At 41.0% G+C, this 11,122-nt stretch overlaps 1 long non-coding RNA gene across 2 annotated transcripts; it reads left to right on the top strand.

Annotated features, from left to right (window-relative positions):
- The first annotated feature begins 320 nt into the window (after positions 1 to 320).
- LOC120525689 lies at positions 321 to 10,873 on the top strand. 2 transcript variants are annotated; one of them, XR_005632996.1, is made up of 5 exons: positions 321 to 339; positions 503 to 645; positions 8,371 to 8,500; positions 8,790 to 8,945; positions 10,662 to 10,873. It is a non-coding gene; the product is annotated as an uncharacterized LOC120525689 (long non-coding RNA). The 2 variants fall into 2 exon arrangements; XR_005632995.1 differs by lacking the exon at positions 8,790 to 8,945.
- The last annotated feature ends 249 nt before the right edge of the window (positions 10,874 to 11,122 follow it).

Genomic DNA, 11,122 nt, shown 5'->3' with positions numbered 1-11,122 from the left:
GCTGGCCAAAGAGAGCTGCCAAACGTAGGACTGGGCGCTGTTTCATCCATAGTTAAGACATCTAGGAAGGACAACAAATTATTTTTATTTTTTGTATTGCATTGTTTACTCTAATTTTGTTCTGAAATACTCTGGTAGGTGATATTTAATAGATTTTACACATTTCCCCTATAAATTGTGCAAAATAAGTGCAAATAATGAATGTTGTTCCACTACGAGAGATTCAAAGAGAAATTCTAGCAGACAATTGTATTTTTCTAACCATCACCTCAAGAGGTCTCTCGTCTGCTAAAGAAGCACCAGCTCACAGTGCAGGAGCTCAGCTACCGGTATGCAGAGGTACATTTGGGTTTTTTTTACATTAAAATGTTCATTTACAGTGTTTTTTTTTTTTTTCCCATTTCACTAATAGATTGCTTAGGCACTGGTTATTGTGATAAACACATTGGTATTGAACAGTAAAGAACTTGTCAGTTCAGTCATGTTTATTGTACATTTTAAGGAGATTTGCTGGAAAAGAGTCTGACTGAGGAGGAGGTGCAGGACCAAGCTGTATGGAGAAGGTCGATCAAACACATTGACCCCACACAGAAATAGGAAAAGAGGAAGAAGAAGAAGAAAAATGGATTTGGAAGGAAATAAAAGGTATCGTGCTTGGTGTGTGTGTGTGCCTTGCCCGGGGTTTGTTTCCTGCCTTGCGCCCTGTGTTGGTTGGGATTGGCTCCAGCAGACCCCCGTGACCCTGTAGTTAGGATATTGCGCACTGAAAGGCAACCTTTTTCAGGTTCGCGGCGCACCTGAGGGACTGCCCATGAATAAAGTCGTGACGACACAATCTATGGACAATCGCCAATAAAAACAGTTAATTTTACAAGTTTGAAAGACATTTTATTAATAAAGGAATCAAAGGATAAATCTTACAATTTAATTAATGTGAACGTTGACATTGTTTTTCAGCACATATGAGATTGATGCGAGGATCCATTTTCGAAAGACAGACGCGCATTTCCTTGTCAACCATTTAAAGTCTCTCGCGTTTCTTAGACTTCATTTCCGTATCCGTACAGTGAGCGAGATCTTCTAACAACGAGACTTTTTAAGTCCCACGAGATGCGTTTTTGACACTGCTGGTGTTGATATGATGATGAATGGTGAACAGCGAAAATGTGAACTTGCATTCAAAATAAATACATTCGTTTATTCAACAATCTGATTAACCGTTATCTGTTAACATAAAATATATCTTTTTAAACATTATCTTTTTAATCAACCAAAAGTTCAAAAACACTAGCAATTTGAAATATTTTACAAAAGTTTTCGCGGCGCCCCTAGAAATTTCCACGGCGCATATAGCGGGTTGGATAATGGATGGATGGATAAAAGGTATCATATTGTTGTGTTCGTTAATGAAGCTGGGTTTAATTTGTCAAAATCTTGAATACCAGGACACAACATCATAGGTGAAAGAGCCACAGTTGATGTTCCAGGGCAGTGTGGGGGCAGCAGCACCCTGTGTGCCATTACGTCTGAAAATGGAGTGGGTGCACAGTGCCACAGTTGCATTGGAGGATCCTCTCACGGCCTCAATCGACATATTTGATAACTTGCACGCTCACTGATATTCTCTTGTCCTTCTGTCCCCGCTGCTCTGAGAAACCCCGCAGTGAGGGCACTGAGCCCCATCCCTTCCGGCCTACACGATATAAGAAGCCGAGCTGCATGAGAGGAGACGTCTTTAGCCATCAGTGCGACCCGCCAGACAGAGCTCCAGTAATTGATCTTTATTTCTGCGGCAAAGAACTGAACACTTCTGTTGTCTTGTCTAAGACGGCTGTTTGTACTGATGCAAAGAGGCATGTTTTTCTTGTTGGACTGCATTCAATTAAATGGGACAACCCAGTTTGTGTCATTCCTGCACCCGGCCACAACATAGTCCTTTCATTGGTCTGTATATAACAGACAACATCTCCGAAACGTTTTGGACATCCTCTGAAGGAATCTTATTCCCGAACATGAAGAAGGCCTGGTAGGTTAAACCTGAGGTGTTATGTAGTTGTGTGGAACAATGACACTTTCCACTGCACCAATATATGTTGGGAATTTAGGTTCACTAACCCAATAACAGATAAAGATGGAACCCCTCCCTCCATATTTGCCATCCCTTCAGCTTGGAGGTGGAAAGTATATGACTGCCAACCACACATCCAAGTTTCTCTAGTCGATGCCAGTAATTACATTACAGCTGAGTCCAGTAGGGGATGGCTGCGATGTTCAAGAAGATTCTACCCACAATGCATAGCTAAAGAAAATATAGAGTGAGGTAGATGAAAACTTGTGACCAGATGAATCGAAAGAAGAGTTGAACAGTGAGATCATTCCTTGTACATTACAGCTTTTGTGTTCATCCATTTTACAGTCCTCAGCATAGCTCATTTTCAGTTGTCAGAGATGGCTGGGGTGGCGACCCGGCCGGCACACCCAGGAGGACTGGAGGAGGGCTTGCGCCTTCCCCAGACGATGTGGGGGCGACCACCCTGGTACCTTTGTAGGGGCCCGTGGTCACCACCAGGGGACACCCCTATACCTTTGGAGCCCTGGACCTCAGCACTTCCGCCATACCCGGAAGTGCTGGGGGGAAGAAGACTGGGGACACCCGGAGTGCTTCCGGGTACACAGCCGGCATTTTTGCCACACTGGGGTGTATCGGTGGGAGATTGCCGGGAAGCACCTGGAGCACATCCGGGTGGCTATAAAGGGGGCCGCCTCCCTTCGTACGATGGCTGCAGTCGGGAGTGCAGAGGACGAGGTCTCTGGGGCAGGCAAGGAGGCGGCCTGAAGAAGTAAGGCATTGTGCTTGTGGCCTGGACTCTGGGGACTTTTTGGGACTGTGGAGCACTTTTGAAAATATGACTTTGTATAATAAATGTGTGTGGGGTGATTACAACGTGTCTGCCTGTCTGTGTCCGAGCCGGCTTCCACACAGAGGGGACTGGGCGGTCTCATGGTCTGGAATCCCTACAGATTTTATTTTTTTCTCCAGCCGTCTGGAGTTTTTTTTTTGTTTTTTCTGTCCATCCTGGCCATTGGACCTTACTCTTATTCTACTGTATGTTAATTAATGTTGACTTCTTTTTCTTACTGTCTTTTATTTTTCTATTCTTCATTATGTAAAGCACTTTGAGCTACTTTTTGTATGAAAATGTGCTATATAAATAAATGTTGTTGTTGTTGTTGTATTGAACGATAATTACTTTATATGATGCACTGCTGTATTTCACTCTTATTATATTTGTTACAATTTGTATTTTCATTATTTGCAAAGTATTTTTTTATTACAAATTTCAAATACAGCAAATATTGTGACTTCTAGGTTAGGACAAATAGCTTGTGACTTTGTGCTCTCATGTAGTAAATAACTGTTTGCAGCACATACTGTCAAATATGTCAGAAATGTTTCACTTCCATACATTTTATAAATTAGTATATTTTTGTTAGTGAAAATGGTAATATGTCATGTTCTAACCTGCTCAGTCCAGATGAGGGTTGTGGGGGATTTTAGAGCCTATCCCAGCTAGCATAGGGCACAAGGCAAAGATCAACTCTTGGAGAGGGCACCAGACCACACACACACACACACACACACACACACACGCTACGGCCAATTTAGAGCTGCCAACCCACCTAACCTGCATGTCTTTGGACAGTGAGGGAAAAAACACACAGATATGGGGTGAACATGCAAACTCCAACGGGGGGTGGGGTGTCCAGGACGCAAACCCTGGTCTCCTTACTGAGAGGCAGCAGAGCTAGCATTACGCCACTGTATTACCAAAATGGTAATATCTTTCAGTAAATATTGATGCCATGAAACCCTTTTTATGTGGACAAGATCACTACAAATTTCAACTGCCATGGCTTACACAATGACTGTGGGTCTTCTCATTTTGGTGCCGCTGACTTAACAGGGGGGTATCAATACTTAAGTATTGAAGGGAAACATTTCATTTTTGCTCCAGCATTTGCAGAAAGAGTTGTGAGAAGTGCACGTCTGCCCTGCCAAGGGAACTGAGAAAAATGGAAACACGGAGTGGTCGATAGTGTCTCTGTAGTCCACAGTCAGCTCCTTTGTCTCACTGACATTCAAGTGTGGACTGATGTCCTGGTGCTAGTGTGATAGACGCTCTACTTCATCCAGGCAAAACTTGCTCATTACTGTTAGAGATCAGGCCCACCACAGCTATGTCATCTGCAGACCTGACAATGACGTCAGAGTCACGTGCATTCATTTAGAGGCAGTATAGCAGAGGGCACAGAACACAGCCCTGTGGAGCCACTGTGTTGAGGAATGAGGAAGTATGGCCACCGTCTCAAACTAACTGACTACTGTCTGTCAGGAAGTTAAAAACCTACACAGTGACATGTTCAGATGCAGGTCCCCAAAGTTGTTTATGAGCTTAGAGGGGTTTATTGTGTTAAATGCAGAGTTATAGTTTATAAATAGTGTTCACACATAATTTCCTTTCTTGCTATCCAGGTGGGTCAGTTCTGTATGAAGGACCAATGTGATGGCATCCTCTGTGGATCTACTTGCAGACTCTAATGGATCCAGTTTTTTTGGCAGAGAAAGGCATAAGTAATTCTTGACTGGCCTCTCAAAACATTTAATTGCTATAGGTGTTAGTGCAACGGGATGATAGTCATTCAGACAGGTTGGACTTGATTTCTTATGTACAGAGACAATGGCGGATCTTTTAAAGCATGTTGGCAGGACAGAAAGGGTTAAGTATGTGAATTTCCCCTTGGGATTAATAAAGTATCTATCTATCTATCTATCTATCTATCTATCTATCTAAGTAGAAATTAAATATTTCCATAAATACTAGTGCAAGCTGATCAACACAGATATTAAAAACATGGAATACTGACTGGGTCTATTGTCTTCCTGGTGTTTACTTTCCTGAAAGCTCTTCTTACGTCGCTTTTCAACAACGTTAGTGCTGTTTCCTTCTGACCAGTTCTGCCACAACAGATGTGTTGGACTACGAGCTGACATTAGCAGCATTCACATCGAAGCACACATAGAAATTATTAAGCTCATCTGCTGGGAGTAGCTACTCTATAGTCTTTATTTTCCACAGACTTTGCCACATACACATTGGAACAGACTGTTCAAATGGTCCTTTCCCTTTTTCTCCATATTGTCACTTACCAGCTTTCATGTAATGTGAGTCAAGAACTGGTTGTTCAGGTTACTTCTGCCTTGTGATTGAGTTTCGGGTCCTTCTCACTGCAAGCAGTACTGTGGACATACAATCAAGTTTTTCCTAGTGGTTAATAAATTTCCTTTTCATGTTAAATATTAAAATAATTTTATGAATCACACAACAAGAGTTAGACCAGTGGTTGTCAAACTTGGAGTCACTACTAGTGAAAGTTAACATGACACCAAGTGATGTCAGATGGTGCACAACTGAGTTTGGTGGCACCTATTCTCACTCTCTGTAACTGTGAATGTGAGTTTGGGTCAGTATAAAATAGATTGTAGATGTTCAACTATTGATTAAAACATTAAAGTGACAAAAAATGATGAGTGATCCAAGGAGGTCACACCCCAAAGCCCTCTTCAATTTAATTCAATTCAATTCTTTACTGTCATGTGTACAAAAGTACCATGTACAATGAAATGCTTGCTAGCATGTGCCCCCGCAGACAGTGAACATACACATAAACAAACACACAATAAATAAATGAATATAAATAAGTAAATAAATAAAACCAGAATCCTAGGAATAAATAGAGACAGTGGCAGAAGTACGTATATGTACAGGTAGCATTGGAGGTGACAGGAGGTGACACAAGGTTACTGATTACAGTTGGGTAGAAACTGTTCCTGACCCTGGAGGTGCATATCCGAATGGACTTTAGTCACGTCCCCGATGGGTGGAGGGTAAAAAGTGACAGTGCAGGGTGGCTAGGGTCCCGTCTGATGCGGTTCACTTTCCTGAGACAGCGTGTAGTGTGGATGTCATGGATTGCAGGGAGCTGTGTGCCCGTGATCTGTTGTGCTGTATTCACCACACGCTGCAGTCTCTGCTCTGCAGTCCTGAACTGAGCAGTTGCTGTACCAGGATGGATTCCATAGTACATCTGTAGAATCTGCACAGGTTTGTGGGGGACATTCAGGCCTTAGTCTTCTGAGGAAGTAGAGGCATTGTTGTGCTTTCTTGACTACTGCCCTAGTGTGACTTGACTATTTAAGGTCATCAGTGAGGGTCACTCATAGGAACCTAAAGCTGCTGATCTGCTCCACAGCCTCACCTCCGATATAGATGGGGCTGTGCTCTGTGCTCTGCGGAAATGAAAAATCATCTCCTTAGTTTTGCTAACGCTGAGGGTGAGGTTGTTGTCCTGAAATCCACAATCATCTCCTAAGTTTTGCTAACGTTGAAGTTACAGTGGTATCACCAGCAAACTTGAGGATGGTGTTAGAGCTGTACTTAGCTACGCAGTCTTGGGTGTAGAGAGAGTAAAGCAGGGGGTTCAGCACGCTGCCCTACGCTGCCTGCCAGTGTTGATGGTGATGATAGAGGAGGTTTTTCCACCAATATGCACATGCTGAGGTCTGCTGGTGAGGAAGTCCAGTACCCAGTTGCACAGTGAAGAGCTAAGCTCCAGATCCAGGAGTATAGCGATGAGCTGAGATGGAATAAGGGTGTTAAATGTAGAGCTGTAGTCCACAAACAGCAGCCTGGCATAACAGATGAGACAGGGTGGTGTGAAGTGTTATGGAGATGGCATCCTCAGTGGACCTGTTGCAATGGTAGGCAAACTGGAGGGGGGCCAGACTGTCAGGGAAGCTTCTGTTGAATTTCATTCATTTTTCCTGTCAGGAGGTTATACTTGATAAATTGTACAGTGTGGCCTTCGTAGGTTTTATAATGATATATCTGCTCATCTTAAAATACAAACAGATATATTAAACTTGTTATTCGCTTTATGGTATGTCATATACAAAATACAGTGTTGGAGTGAGGGGTGTTCAATAGTATTCAGGTTTAAAGTGTTATTTTTTTACTCTCTGTGTTTTCTCTTAACGATATGCTCTGTTTTTTCTTTGTGTTCTTTTCCATTAATATCATGCACGTAGATCCTGCAGTGGCGCAGTGGGTAGTGCCGCTGCCTCACAGGAGACCCGGGTTCGCTTCCCGGGTCCTCCCTGTGTGGAGTTTGCATGTTCTCCCTGTGTCTGCGTGGGTTTCCTCCCACAGTGCAAGGACATGCAGGTTAGGTGGATTGGCGATCCTAAATTGTCCCATTTGTGTGTGCCCTGTGGTGTGATGGCGCCCTGCCCAGGGTTTGTTTTCTGCCTGGCGCCCTGTGTTGGCTGGGATTTGCTCCAGCAGACCCCTTGACCCTATGTTAGGATATAGCGGGTTGGATAATGGATGGATGGATGGATGTAGATCCTGCACAGAAGGAAGGAGAATTTATGTTTTTGCTATCAGATGTGTTTTTTTCATATTAAACTTAGCATTTTGTTCATAAGAATTATTTTGTCTGGCAACTAATGACTCTCCAATAAGAGCAAAATGCCCACATATGTTATAATGTTCTACTCGTGTTGATGTCTAGTTATGGAAGACATTGGGCTGGTTGGGGTTCATCGTAGACCCGAAAAAACCCTCATTTTTGGACCATAATTTGTGCAGGTAATTACGCTCTTATGATAAAGAGTAAAGCAATAGGTGTCTACAGCAAAATGAACAGAAGGATTTGAAATTGTGCATCCCACATCAAGTGACCACAGAGCTACAAAGAGTTACTTCACAATTTCACAAAACATCGAAAAAATGGGGATCAGTAATATAGGCCTGTAGAGTGTTGTTTAATGACGTATTGAGATTGCTGGTTGTAAATATGTTAATATTTTTGATATTTGATTCTTTATTGGTAGTCCTGATCCTGTAAGAGCCACTCCCAGAAGGTTAAAAATGACAAATTTCAAACATAAGCATGTGATGTATCTCAGTAACAGTGATTATGAATATGTTGTTTTTGATCCTTTACTATGCATCTGGTTCTCTATGGACCACTATCAGGGGCTGAAAAGTGACACAATTCTATTACAATTAAGAATATTTAGACTTTAAATGTTTAAATCAAATCACACATTTTAATATTTCAAGTGTTTAAAGCAACTATTCTCGTCTGTTATGTACTTCTACCTCAAATGAATGAATGAATATATGAATACTGTACATCAAATTAGGGCGGCTTACACTAATTCAGACTTTTTGAGTATAAATTTAAATTTAGTTAGTTTCCCTAATTCTTACATCAAGGAGTAATATTTTTTTTTATCATAAACAGATATACTGCAGATGTTGCGGAGTTACTTCAACTCATACTCAATAACCCTTGAAGTATTACTCAGCGTGGCCATATGTTGATCATTTACTGCAAGAAATGAACCGGACAGTTGGGTGGATCGATTGATTGGGTGAGCTCTGTTAAGTCTTTTTACGTTGAAGACAGTGTGTCTGGAGACTGAAAAGATTACCACTCCGCGTAAGAAGTGACAGACTTTGTGGATGCCCTTTAGTTTTATTCTCTAGTATTTTTTTCTACTTGTCATTTGTATACTGTGTGCATTGGGAATGTGGGGTTACATATCAGATTGTTATCAGTCATTTTATTGTGACTTGTATATCATTTTTATATTACATTTTTGTTCACTGCTTTGTTTGTCTCACCAGGCCTTTTTTATACTGAAATATTCTCCTTTTTAGTCTTTCTGATACAGGAAGTGGCCTGAGAGCAGTTTAAGGTTGACGTGCGATCCGAATAGAACACATCACCTAAAGGGTTGTGAATTATAGCAGCATCGTCCAGTATAGTCCAGATGGAGTGTTATAATACCAAGAACAGAAACAGAACAGAGGAGGGTTAGTAGCAGTTTATTGGAAATATTGTATTAATTATATGTTTGTACTAATGACTAACAAACAAAGCTACAGTAATGCCAATCAGCAGCTCTAGTCAGGGTATGCTAGAATAAAGTAGGGAGTCTTCAGCTTGGATTTAAAAGTTGGAGCTGAAAGGACATCTCTCTATTAGCAGGCAGATGATTTCACATCTTCTGGATCCTGTAACAAAAACATCAATCTCTCATTGTTATTTTATTAATCCTTAGCTTAGACATTTATTAGACTGGAATCTTGAGATCTTAATGTGTGCTCTGGTTTGTAAATAATGATAGGTTCAAATAAATAATCAGGGCACATACAGTATAAGCCATTTAAGCCTTTATACAGAAGAAGAATTTTGAAATGAACCCTAAGCTTAACTGCGAGCAAATATAAGAACAGAATGATTTGAACAGCCAATGAATAATGCATTGTAGTAGTCAATCCTACCAGAAATAAATGCATGAAATCATTTCTCATTATCCTGCATATTTGGAAACTGTCTTAATATTCCAAGATTTTTAAAAACAGGTTTTGGATAGTTTTGGACAGGTTTTAAAAGACATACTGGTGTCAAAGATATTGCCAAGGTTCTGAGCATATTTACTAAAACTAATGCTTAGCCTGGCCATATTCAAAACTGTTTAAAACTGACATAACATTATTGGGGTGTGCATCATTTCACCAATAAGTAACATTTCTGATTTTTCAATTTTTCCATAATCAGAGACAAGTAGTTATCATCCATCCACTCTTTTAACTCGCTGACAATTAATTAAGAACACTATCGTGTTCTTAATAGTATAGTGATGATGGTCTGATCACAGGCACTTTTAGTGCATCAGGTCCTGTGTCATTCAGAAATGAACTCTTGATGATTCTAAAATGGGTGTTTCTAGAACTTCCATTGAGATTTTGTGCCGATTGCTGTATTTAAGCACGTGTTGAGCCTCTCCCTGTTCTTTGTTCTCAGTCAGACATGCGTGCTTTACCTGTGAACTCTTTATGCTCTTGTGTGCTTTTGCAGCTAACCATGGCTTCTAAGCACTGTAACTTCCTCTCCACCCAGTTCCTCCTCACTTCATGCCAGAACTCGACTCACGCAAGGTTAGTTTTCTTGGTGGTTTATGGTTAGTTTTTGTATTACGGATTTTTCACATGTTCATTTTTCGGTTCATAGCGTGAATTGTTGCGATGTTACTTTTCTTGGTTGTTTATTAAGTTACGGATTTGTTCAAATGTTCATTTTTTCCCTGTGTTTAAAACTAAAAATTTTAGCGAGCGGTTTGTAGCGCTATAGCGCGAACTCTTGTAATGTTAGTTTTCTCTGTTGTTCAAGGTTTTCTCAGTGTTATTCAATGTTTTTACATTTAGTTTACTATTATGCTGTGCATTCTATGGTGTAATTAACTATATTTGTGCTTAGAAATGTTTAAAAAATATATTTACATACAGTTCATATGGTCTGGAACGGATTAATTGTATTTACATACAGTCCTATGGGGGAAATTGGTTTACGACCAGAGTTTTGGAACGAATTATGGTTGGGAACTGAGGTTCCACTGTATATATATATATAGTACATGTATATATTCATACACATGTGCATGGGAGGTATCTAAGGGGCTCAAATGGTTGTAATTACATGTCAGGGAGCGGCAGTGTACAATGAACCTTCCTCTCTTTCCTCTGCAGATCAGCTGAAGGAGATCCTGCCTGACTCTAAGGACGTCACTTCCAGTTCCACCTTCCTGACATTACTTCCGGTTCCAGTTCCACCAGTTCTCCTATAACCACCATTTTCAACACTATTGATCTGTTCTGCTTTGGACTCCAGTCTCTAAAGACCGTTTTTTTCACTCAACCTACATGTTGCCAAGTATACGGGCTGGCTACCACAAACTTCATTCTGTTTCTTCTGCTCTTTATTTCCATAGTTGGCATATTCAGCAGGAATTTCTCCGAAGATGAGCCAGGAGCAGGACCTCAACACAATTCTGGTTAATATGGCCTCAAAGCTCCTGACCCTGAAACTCCAGGTGTGGGTTAATAATGAATGCAGCATGAAGAATCTGAGGTGTGAGCACAAGCACGTGTCACTGTCCAACATGTTGTGGGCTCTGTCCCTCCAGAGTAACGACAATATTGAATCTTAT

This window comes from Polypterus senegalus, chromosome 3 (assembly GCF_016835505.1).
Source record: "Polypterus senegalus isolate Bchr_013 chromosome 3, ASM1683550v1, whole genome shotgun sequence".
NCBI lineage: Eukaryota > Metazoa > Chordata > Cladistia > Polypteriformes > Polypteridae > Polypterus > Polypterus senegalus.
This window is presented reverse-complemented; position numbering and strand designations above follow the sequence as displayed.